Source organism: Condylura cristata, unplaced genomic scaffold (genome assembly GCF_000260355.1).
Source record: "Condylura cristata isolate star-nosed mole 26May11 unplaced genomic scaffold, ConCri1.0 scaffold00024, whole genome shotgun sequence".
Lineage (NCBI taxonomy): Eukaryota > Metazoa > Chordata > Mammalia > Eulipotyphla > Talpidae > Condylura > Condylura cristata.
The window spans coordinates 21,173,858-21,185,311 of record NW_004567125.1 but is presented as its reverse complement, the minus strand read 5'-3'; positions in this window follow the sequence as shown (position 1 = coordinate 21,185,311).

Sequence of the window (11,454 nt, the reverse complement as noted above, 5' to 3'; positions counted from 1 at the left end):
TGATAGACTCCTTTCAAAAGAACTACTCAGAGTGTGCACCCTTGGCAATGCAGGCAGTGCTTAGGTAAAAACCCTGTGTATCATAACTACACAAGAGACATTGTGGAGAAAATAAGCACATGCTGGATAGGGTACGAACAAACATGAGGTTTTTGTCTGACTGCTTCAATTAATTGGATGTGTGAGCCTGGGCAAGCCATTTAGTCTCGTTATGCCTTATTTGTCAAAAAAGATGATAATACAACTTGAAATTTCATTCCAAGTATTAAAAGTCATAATAAGTAATGGCTTTCCATGTTAGTCTTTAACTAAGCACAGGAGATATCGAACCATTGCATATCTGCCCAAGGTTCTTGGGCTCTCTGTTCTCTTTTATTCTTGGGAAATGATATGCTTCCAAACCATATGTGTTGCACTAATTGGTAAGAATATTCTATCTTGAGCCAGTAAAAAAAATAACTAGAGTGCAGAGACAGGAATATTACAAGCATTTTAGAAATTTTAGATCCTCTTTTGAGATAAAGTTCTTCAGAGAAAGGATTTAGCATCTAAACAGAGAAAATTTTTAATCATGTGTTTATTGAATATTTAATTAATAGATAATTGTATATCAGGCCATGTTCTACTCATTTGGGGTAAATTGCGTGTGTGCCTGGGGGAGATAACAAAGTTTCCTACTCTCAAGGTATTTATGTTTTAGTAGAGGGAGACAGACAAAAAAAACAACATGCCCAATAAAACAGTAAATTATATTGCAAAAAGCTAGTTGTGTAGTATGTTAGAAGATAATAAATTCTATGGACAAAGGTAAAAGAGCATAGGAGATTGTAATTATGAACAGGTTTGTTATGGAAAGTCTCACTCAGAGAGGATCTTTGAGCAAAGACCTGAAGAAGTTGAAGAAGAAAAATACATGCCTACTGGAGGATGAAGCGTGAAAACAGAAGGAAAAGATCAGGACAGTAGTGTGTTTGGCAATGTATGATGGAGAGTACTCTATTGGGTTGCTTTGTCTGCTTGGAATAATGACCATTGAATTTACTAGAACAACTACCAAGCCCAACAGCAGTGTAGCCTGGCCTGAGACTTCTTTTTTTGTAAGACTTGTAGGAGTTCAGAGGAAAAGACCTCTCTGGTCCAAGATACTCAGCACCTGCAAATCAGAACATCCTCTCCCCCCAGCAATAAAGCATCCAGCCTTTGCATTTGTAACAGTCTCCCATGTAATTTATGCATTTTTGTGGTGAGTTTACATGCTGACTCTATCATTATCTGAGTTTATTACCATTGCCATTTGCATATGTTTGATGGGGTGGGGTGTTGGGCAGGAAACCTCTGGACTAATTCCAAGTTGTAAGTCTGCATATCTTTCCCTGTTCTTTCCCCCCAATTCTCTGCTTTCCTTAGGACCTGCAACAAGGCTGGTTGCACATAATGCTACAAAATAGGTAAATGTTCTCAGTAGCCTTATTGCTCTCTTCTGTGTCTGCTTCCTTTCTTGTCCCTACAGTGCCTCTCCCTGCTTTCCTGACTTTAAGTATCCAGTACAGTACTGTGAGCCTACCTCCCTCCCCACTTCCTTAAACCAGCATATTCACTGACAACTAGGAACTGACAAATATGCCAAATTTATCAAATGGTTATCTTTGGAGCATAGGGTTCTGCTTTTTAAAATAGAATTCACTTTCATTTTGCAGCTTCATATGTCATCAAGTTGGAATGGAGAGGTATGGGGCTTTGGGACTGGCTTCTCAACATCTTGGAACCCTGAAATTTATTACCAAATTCTAGGTAGCCATCTACCCAGAGAGCAGCCTTGGTCCCAGCTGCCCAATTATCCCGCAGCCTAGTTCTCTTCTGCTTTCCTGAATTCAACCTCCTAAAAGGAGCTAACTGCCTTTCCCTCTTTTCTACACTCCCATCCTCTTTTCAGTCTCACCCTCCCCACTTTTCTTTCCTTTTTGGCTAACAAACCTTCTTCAGGTAATAGGAAGTGAAAGGTTTCTATGAGTCTATGAATCACACTTGGGATCCTGGAAGTGGCTGTAGCCCAAAGGAGGAAGGGAGGAAGTTGTTGCCCAGTGACTAGTACCTTGGTTTATGAGATTGTGGTTTCCATGTTACTTGTATTATGAAATTATACCATTTCATCAAATTTCAAATCACATTATGATTGATAACCCCACCTGACAGCAAGCTCACTGTTCACCTATCTGCTGGGCTGCCCTCTATGAATGAGAAGCCATAACGAGGTATTTTAAGATCTTAGAATGAACACGCATGTCTATTTTTCCCTTCTCTCATGATTTTCACCCTCTTAGCCTTTCGTGCCAACAATAGGTATAAACTGCATTTCTTTGAAAATATACACTCACAGCCTACAGAAAATGTTAACTGAATGGAGGGACTGAAGTTATTAGAGATGCAAAGCCATTGAAGTTCTAACAGATGAAGTGGGTCTTTATGACACACTTAGGACCTTGTGTCGCCATGCTCATCCCACTGGCATCACTACCTTCATCACCATCATCCTAAGCTAATATAGGCACAGTTAGTGGATGTTTATTATTTTGGTACTCTGACAAGTATACCATTAGAAAAGTCTCTTTAAATTATTTCAGCCACCTTAAAAAGACAATGTTATTATCCCCAGATGAAAAAAAAAAAATGAGGTCTTGAGCAGGTTAGTAACTTGCCCCAAGTCTCAGTCAACCAAATAAGCAAAAAATCTCTATGATAATAATAATAATAATAAAAGACAAATAGTGAAAGTTTGTATGTATCAATATAACTTTTAAAATTTGCTTTAGGCAAGATTCTCAAGAACTTCTTTACAGAGGAAGCTTTCCTAGTGCCTTAAAGCTTGGATCCTGTCATATGTTGATGGCTCAGCAACACATCTGCTCACATATGCCACCTCCGCAGCATACTTAGACTAACCTCTCCTCTCTTTGTTGGGTCCCTTTCTCTGTCTTCTCTATCCCAGCAGCGGTATTTGGCTGGCTTCTGGGTAGGTGCAATGAACAAAGGATGTAAAGACTTCTTTGTTAATGAATCTAAATACCATCCTCTGACAGGACTCCTAACTTCAAGCACTGAGCTCCTTCCTCTGTGCTTTCAAGGCACATTGTTTCTAGTTCAATTGCTCATTCACATTATTAATAGTCTGTGCAATGCTTTCACAGCCCTTCCTTACAAGCACTGGGCTTTGTTCTAAGACTTTAATATGTATTAACTCATCTAACTCTTCCAATGACTCTACAAGCTGGGTCCTGTGCTTTCCGCATGATACAGACAAGTAACCAAGACTCAGAGATGGAAGACTTGCTCAAAGTCATCTAGTGGCATTCTCTTCGGCCACATGGTTGTTTTCTAATTAGTATGCAACTTCAAAGGCTGGGTGTGTAGCATGTGTATCTTTGTCCATACTCTGGGAATATTGCCTGGCACCTAGCAGCAAGTGAGGAATTATTTGTCAGGTTAGTGAGAGAAAGTAGGAGGAAGACAGGCAGCCAGAGTGGACCACCAGATTTGTCTCTACTTTAAAGACATTGAACTGATGCCTGAATCTTTTGTCTTAGGACATAGAGGGGGTGAAAGAAGAAGGTATTGCTCCTTGCTTAACTCAGATATACTCTGTCTGATGCCATCTCTTCTCACTTCTGTTTGCTTCTAAAACCTGTCCAGGCTTTACCCAACTTGGCTTGTGTTCTTCCCACCCTCAAAGTGATATTTCCAATGGGGTCACAGCTTCTCTATAAGTGCCAATTGCATTTCCCTCCCTCACTGGCCTTGACCTCTTTGATGGAGTGATCTTGTCTCAATCACTTTGTGTCCAGTGTCTAATGTGGGGCCTGACCTGCCAGGGACCCTCCAGATTTAACTATTAAATGAAAGGATGCTTAGCCATGACTGGACCTGTAGTATAAGAAGGAATTGTTCAGTGTTTAAAAAAAAAAATGAGGACTAATATCTAGCCTAAGGACCTGAAAATCATTTAGAACATGTTTCTCATCTTCTTTGCTCTCTTTCCCTCCAGCTCTTGTCACTTGTTAAATGATGCAGATATGGTCTCTCAGGATTGGTTGAGAGAAGCTGAAAAGGTGGTTTTGCTGGGGGTGTGGGGGAGGGCATGGTGTTAGAGGAAACATAAAACAATAAAGATGACTTAATTTATATCTGATCACAGCAACCAGCTGGCTATGCCATCAATTATTACACCTGCAGAGTTATTAAAGAGCACCTCTGTCATAGGTACCTTATTAGCTAGGGATTTATGGAGCATTGAGTTACAACAGGAAATATTGATATTTCAGTCACAGCATCACCCATGGATATCTGGGTTGCCTGTCTCTCAAGCCCTTTTGTTTCTCTTTCTTAAGCCCTGTAACCCCAGAGTGTTTTGCTCCCAAAGTATGTGTGATGGTAAACAATCTCACTCACTTGTATTTCCATCCATTTTGTGTCTATTTAACACCTGTAGCTATAATTTTCCAAGCAGAACATGTTCTGGACTCATCATATATTTCTAAAGTTTTCTGAGTCACAAGATATTTCCTTTAATCTAACTCTGGTTTTAATCTACTTTTTGAAAGTGGAACAGCTAGACATGAGATTTATTTTGATCCACTTCTCTGGTGACATGTATTCTAGAACCTAAGCCCCTAGTTACTTTGGCCAATGCTCCATTCCCCCTTCCTGAAGTCCCAAAGTAAATGGGTCTATGCTATCCTTACTGCTATTCCCAGATTCCTTACTTACGTCTCTCCAATTAATGTAAATAGGTAAGTTGCCTTGACATTAAAGGCACAATTCTTTATAACACAATTTAATGCTTTACTCATCCCTAGAAGCAATTTATTCCTAATTATAGCTAATTATTATGTGTGGTATCAGGAAAAAAAAAAACATCAAATTGCATTTTAAAATTTGAAACCTGTGTAGGGAGAATAATGATATGGAGCCATTCATGTCAACTCTGGTTGTAGAATTTGCCTTTGAAGGTAACATTTTTTAAGAACTAAGAGTTTCCACATTTTCATCTCTTGAAGTACAAAAGTGACAACACAGACTGGAAGAGATGACACAAGGAAAGTAGCAATTTAGTTATTTACTCAGAAATGCAGAATTAGATGTTATTAATGAGTGGCTGGATCACACTTGATGTTTTACAAAGTGACTTAAAATCACACCTGTGTGCACGGTACACCCACACCCCCACACACACATTGTTTATATATTACAGATAGAGTAGAATGAAAGCAGACAACAGAACTGGATCTCTTCCCCAGAGGCAGAATTTTATGTAAATGGAACCTGTCTTGTTAAGATGTACTAGAAAAAGCACAAGCATGAAAAGATCAGGAATTAAATTCATGAATGATGAGTATGAACTGGACTAGGTTTATAGGCATGCACATAAATCACTGTATTTACAAATGTATATGCCTTCACATCTTTCTATAACTCCTCAATACTTTAATTGTTGTTGCTGTTCTGCTCTTAAGGTTGAGGGAATCAAATTGTCTAAGGGAATAAAGTCCAAAGCAGCATTAGACTTTGGAACTCCAGAGATTTATGTTTTCACTTGACTACTGAGCTGAAATAGTAGCTAGGTAAGGTGGGTGGTGGGTTTGCCTTTTTTTAGATTTTTTAAGGTATAATTGACAAGTAAATTTTATCTCTTTATGATGTTCAACAGGATGATTTAATATTTGTGTACCTTGTGAAATGATAGAACAGTCAAGCTAATCAACACATCCATCATCTCACAAAGTTACATTTTTTGGTGAGAGAACATTTAAGATTTACTCTTAGCAAATTTCAGGTATACAATACAGTATTTACTGTAGTCACTATGCTGCATATAGATCCCTAGAACTTGCTAATTTTATAACTTGAATTATGTTCCATTTGACCAATACTCCCCATTCCCCTATCCCTGATAACTACCATTCTATTCTGTGGTTCTGGGAGTTTGACTTTTTCATATTCCACATGTAAGTGAGAGCATATAGAACAGCAAGTCCTCACTTAAAAGTTCTTGGGAACTGCAACTTTAAGTGAAATGATGTATAATAAAAATATAGCATCAATTTGTTCACCATCATCCATGATTGTTTTTTCTTATCAAGTTACAGCTAAATAGCACTGAATGAAATTATATTGTTTATAGAGCTATACTTGCCTTTTTGTGTTTGGCTTATTCAACTAGTATAATGTCCATAAGTTCCATCCTTTTTGTCTCAAATGACAGAATTTCCTTCTTTTTTATGATTGAATAATATTTCAATGTATAAATGGACATTTAAAATTTTTTAAGAATTTATTTTCATTTATTTATGCATACAAGAACTGTGGTGTAGGTCAGAGGTACAGGGGTGAAAGGATTCAGCAGAGAGAGTGGGGAAGAACAGGTAAATTGACTGAAATACACTGCTGAGGGGGGAAGCAGGTAAGACGGGAGAGGTCTGCTGCACCATGTGGGTTGGCTCCCTGGCCTACTATGAATAATGCAGTGAACATGGAATGGAATTGCAGATATCTCTTTCAGATATTAATTTCTTTTGCATATATACCCAAAAGTGGGATTGGGTCATATAGTAGTTTTATTTTTAGTTTTTTGAGAAACCTCCAAACTAATTTCCATAATAGCTGTACCAATTTATATTTTCTTCAACAATACACAAATGTTCCCTTTTCTTTATATCCTTGCCAACATTTATTATTTATTTGATGGTAGATTTCCTAACATGTATAAAGTGATATCTCATTATGACTTTGATTCATGTGTTCCTGAATATTATTTATATTGAGTATCTGCTGGCCATTTATGTCTTCTTTGGAAAAAATGTTTATTCTTTTTTCATTGCCCATTTTTAAATAGAGGTCTTTCTTTAGTTTTTGTTATACTATTAAGATGTATGAGGTCTTTAAATATTTTGGCTGTTAAATCCTTGTCAGATTGTAAATTTTTCTCACATTCCTAGGTTGCTTTATTTATTTTGTTGATTGTTGAGTAGAAGCCATCTGATTTTATGTAGTTCCATTTGCTTACCTTTGAGTTGGTTACCTGTACTTCTGGTGTCGTATTTGCTGGACATCCAGTTATCATGTTAAATTTCTGTTTAGGAAAATTTCTTTTCCAAAAATCACTTGCTGAGGAGTCTTTACTTTCCTCATTTTGTATTCTTAGCTCCTTTGTCGTATGCTACTTGACCACATATGCATAGGCTTTTTGTGTTCTTTTGATTTATGATTCTGTTACTTTTTAATAGAATTTATTTTCTTACATTGTTGTTCATTTTTGTACAGTATTTGGTTTCTCCCCTCAGGTGTAGTCTCACTTTCCTCAAGTGTAGTTCTCCATAGCACCTGTGATCTATCACCATGATCCCTTGTGCTCTTCCTTCCCCTTTTTGACCCTTTTCCTTCCCACTGCCCTGTTGTATGTTTCAGGTCTATGTTCAGCTTGAATGTTTTGTTTTCCCTGACCCTTTGTTCAGTTTCTCTATATTCCACACATAAGTGAAACTATCCAATATTTATCCCTTTTTCCCCTCTGACTTATTTTGCTTAGCATATTTCCTCCCACTTGACCTATTTGCCACAAATGGCATGAATTTATTTTTTTCATCACTGAGTAGTGTTCCACTGTGTGCATATAACATTTCTTTTTCATCCATTCATCTATTCTGGTATATTTTGCTTTTTCCCCCCAAATCTTAGCTATTGCAAATAATGTTGCAATAAGTATGGAAGTACATGTTTTCTTTTGGGTTTTTTTGTTTGTTTTTGTTTTTGGTATATGCTCAGGAGTGAAATTGCTGGATCATATGTAGATCAATTTTTAATATTTTGAGGAACCTCCATATAGCTTCCCATAATGACTGAACCATGTGTGTCTGTTTTTAATGTATCAAACTGTTTTGATTAATATAGCTTTGCAGTATAGTTTGGATTCAAGAACTATAGCATCTCCAGTTTTGTCCTTTACCCAGACATTAGCTTTGGCTAATGTGGTTCCATAAAGATTTTAAGGATTTTTTTTCTTTTCTTTGAATGCAATTAGAAATTTGACAGAGGTTGCATTGCATCTGTAGATTACTTTGAATAGTATGATAATTTTAACACTATTAAATTTGCTTTTTTTGTGGACACAGAATTGTGGACTTTTCATTTATGTCTTCATTAGTTTCATCAGTTTCTTACAGTTTTCAGTGTGTACGACTTTACCACTTTGCTTAAATTTCTTCATATTTTTTGATAATATTATAAATGGGAATTTTCTTCATATCTTTTTTGATGCTTTGTTATATAGTGATTCAGCTGAGTTTTGCATATGATTTATTTCTAGTGGCAAAAAAAAAAGTCTCAACAAATCCATGATGTTCAGTCATTATTTCATGTTTTCTTTTTATATTTATTGAAATAACATTTGTTTATAATACTGGATATGTGATATGTTTTAGGCATATAGGTCATTCCTTTACAAATGTGTGTTATCATACCATGCCCACCACCAAAATCTCAAGTTTATTTATTTATCCCATTGGGTTTCCTCCCCTACTTATGCTCCTTCCCTATCCTTGAATGCTGATAACCTTAGTTATGCAGTCAGATTGAAGGATATGTTTTGGACTTATTTAGAGAGCTGTTCCTTTGCTTATTTATATTCCACATATGAATGAAATAAGCCAATATTTTTTCTTTCTCATTTTGACTCTTTTTTGCTTATCATAGCCACCTCTAGTTCCATCCATATTTTCACAGTTGGCAAAAGATTTTATCTTTTTTCAATGATGAACAATATTCCATTGTACATCTAGACTACATTTTCTTAATTCACTCATTAGTCCTTGATTATTTAGATTATTTCCCTACCTTCACTATTGTAAACAGTGCTGCAGTGAATATAGGTATACATCTATTCCTTTGTAATAGCATTTTTAAACTTTAAGGTAGACACTTAGGAGTTGGATTGTAAGGCAGATCTAGTTTTAATCTTTTGAGAAACTTCCCTACTGTTTACCACCAGCTCTGAACTAATCTATAGTCCCCCAACAGTGTACATATGTTTCCTTTTATCTACAGCCTCACCAACACTTGTTTTTGTTCTTTTTGATATGTGACATTATCACAGGTATAACATTGTATCTCATTAATGTTTTGATTTGCATTTCCTTGATGACAATGATGATGAACATTTTGTCATGATTCTTTTGACTATTTGTCTACTTTGGAAAAGTCCTTAACTCTTCTTCTTTGTTCATTGTGTTATTTGTTTTATTTTTGTAGAGTTGGATGAATTTTTTTGTACATCAGTTTTTAATGTTTTGAGAAACCATAGTTTTTCCATAGAGGCTAGACTAGTCTGTGTTACCACCAATAGCATTAAAAGAGTTCCTTTTAATCCACACCCATGTCAACTATTGTTTCTATTCTTTTTGACATGGGCCATTCTCACGGGTGAGAGCTGATAATCTTACTGTGATTTTGATTTGCCTGATAATAAATGAAGTTAAGCATTCCAATATACCTATTGGATATCTTATGTCTTCTTTGTTGAAGTGTCTATTGCTTTTATCTATTTTTTATTAGGTTATTTGTTTTCTTGATATTGAATTGAGTTCTTTGAAGACTTTTGATATTAATCTCTTGTTGAATATATGGTATGTAAATATTTTATTTCATTTGGCATATAGTCTGTTTTAAAAATAGTTTCATTTGCAGGAACTTTTCTATATAGTTTTACTTGTTTATTTTTACTTTTGTTTCCTTTGCTTTGTAGTTAAGTCCTCTGAAGCCAGTATCATGGAGTTTTGCCTATGTTTTCTTCTTTGTATCTTGTGGACTTACATCCAGGTCTTTGAGCCACTTTTAATTAATTTTTGTATATGGTATGATCTCCTGATCTAGTTTCATTCTAAAATCTGGTCCAAGACAAGGAGGCACACTTTCACCACTACAAAGTATTGGAATTTCTTGCTGGAACATTTAGTGAAGTGTAATGATATTCTTTTCAAATTTGAAAAAGAAGAGGTAAATTTATGTGTATTTGCAGAAGCCATGATAATACACTTGGAAAACCTGAAAGACTTCACTAAAAATTATTACAAATAAATTGATGTATTAAAGTTGCTAGCTACAAAATCAGCATACAACAGTCTATTGTTTTCCTCTAAGCAAACAATGAACAAGTTGTGAAAGAAATAGAAGAGTCACATTTATCTACAACTAAATAATTAACTACCTAGCAAACAGTTTAACAAATGAGGGGGACGATATATACAGTGAAAACTTTGTAAGACATTATTAAATAAAATAAATGGAAAGATAGTCCATGTCATAGATTAGAAGAACTAGCATTGTTAAAAAGATCACGTCAATACACAAATTAACTTAGCCTGTATACAATTTTCAGTAGCTTTTCAACACTAATAAATTTCTGTATATCTATAATATACACACATATATGTATATTTACATGCACACATGAAATCATGTCATCTGCAGAGACAAGCTTACTTTTTATTCTGACTGACTTTTTTTTTCTTGCCTTATTTCTCTGACTGGAACTTCCAGTATTGTGCTCAGTAGAAGTGTTAAGAGTAGATATCTTTTTCTCATTCTTCAACTTAGAGGGAACGTTTTCAGGTTTTCCCCATTAAGTGTGACACTAGCTGTGGCTTTGTCTCATGGCTTTTATTATGTCAAGGTATGTTCCTTCTATAGCAAATTTGTATTATAAAAGGGTGTTGAATTTTGTCACATGCTTTTTCTACATTTACTATGATGATATATAATATGATTGTAATTCTTTACTCTTCTAGTGTGGCATATCACGTTTATTGACTTATATATGTTACCATCCTTACATCCTAGAGAAAAATATAACTTAGCTATGTTGTATGATTCTTCTAATATGCTTTGAAATTTAGTTACTAGTACTTTATTGGGGATTTTTACATATATATTAATCAAAGATGTTGGCCTGTAATTTTTTTTTTCTTGTAGCGTCCTTATCTGGCTTTAGTATGAGGTTATGATAGCTTCATAAAATGAGCTTAGAAGTGTTCCCTCCTCTTCAAATTTTGGAAGAGTTGGAAGAATTAGAAACAATTCTTTAAGTTTTTGATAAAATTCTCCAATGAAACCACCTTGTCCAACTTACTTGTTGGGGAATTTTTGATTGATTTACTTCAGTCACCTTACTTGTTATAAATCTGTTTAGATTCCTATTTCTTCATTCATCAGTGATGGTAGACTTTATGTTGGTTGTTATTTGTTGGAGACCAGTTCCAACTATTGAGGTGTCTGGAGGCAAGATAGGCAGGACCCTAAGGTGGGAAGGCGTCAGTGAGCGGAGATTCCCAAAAAGGGGGGAAAGGGAGAAAAAAGGGGAAAGGGGGGCGAGGAAGACACTAGAGTTGGAGTTGGGTACAAGTCTTCCTG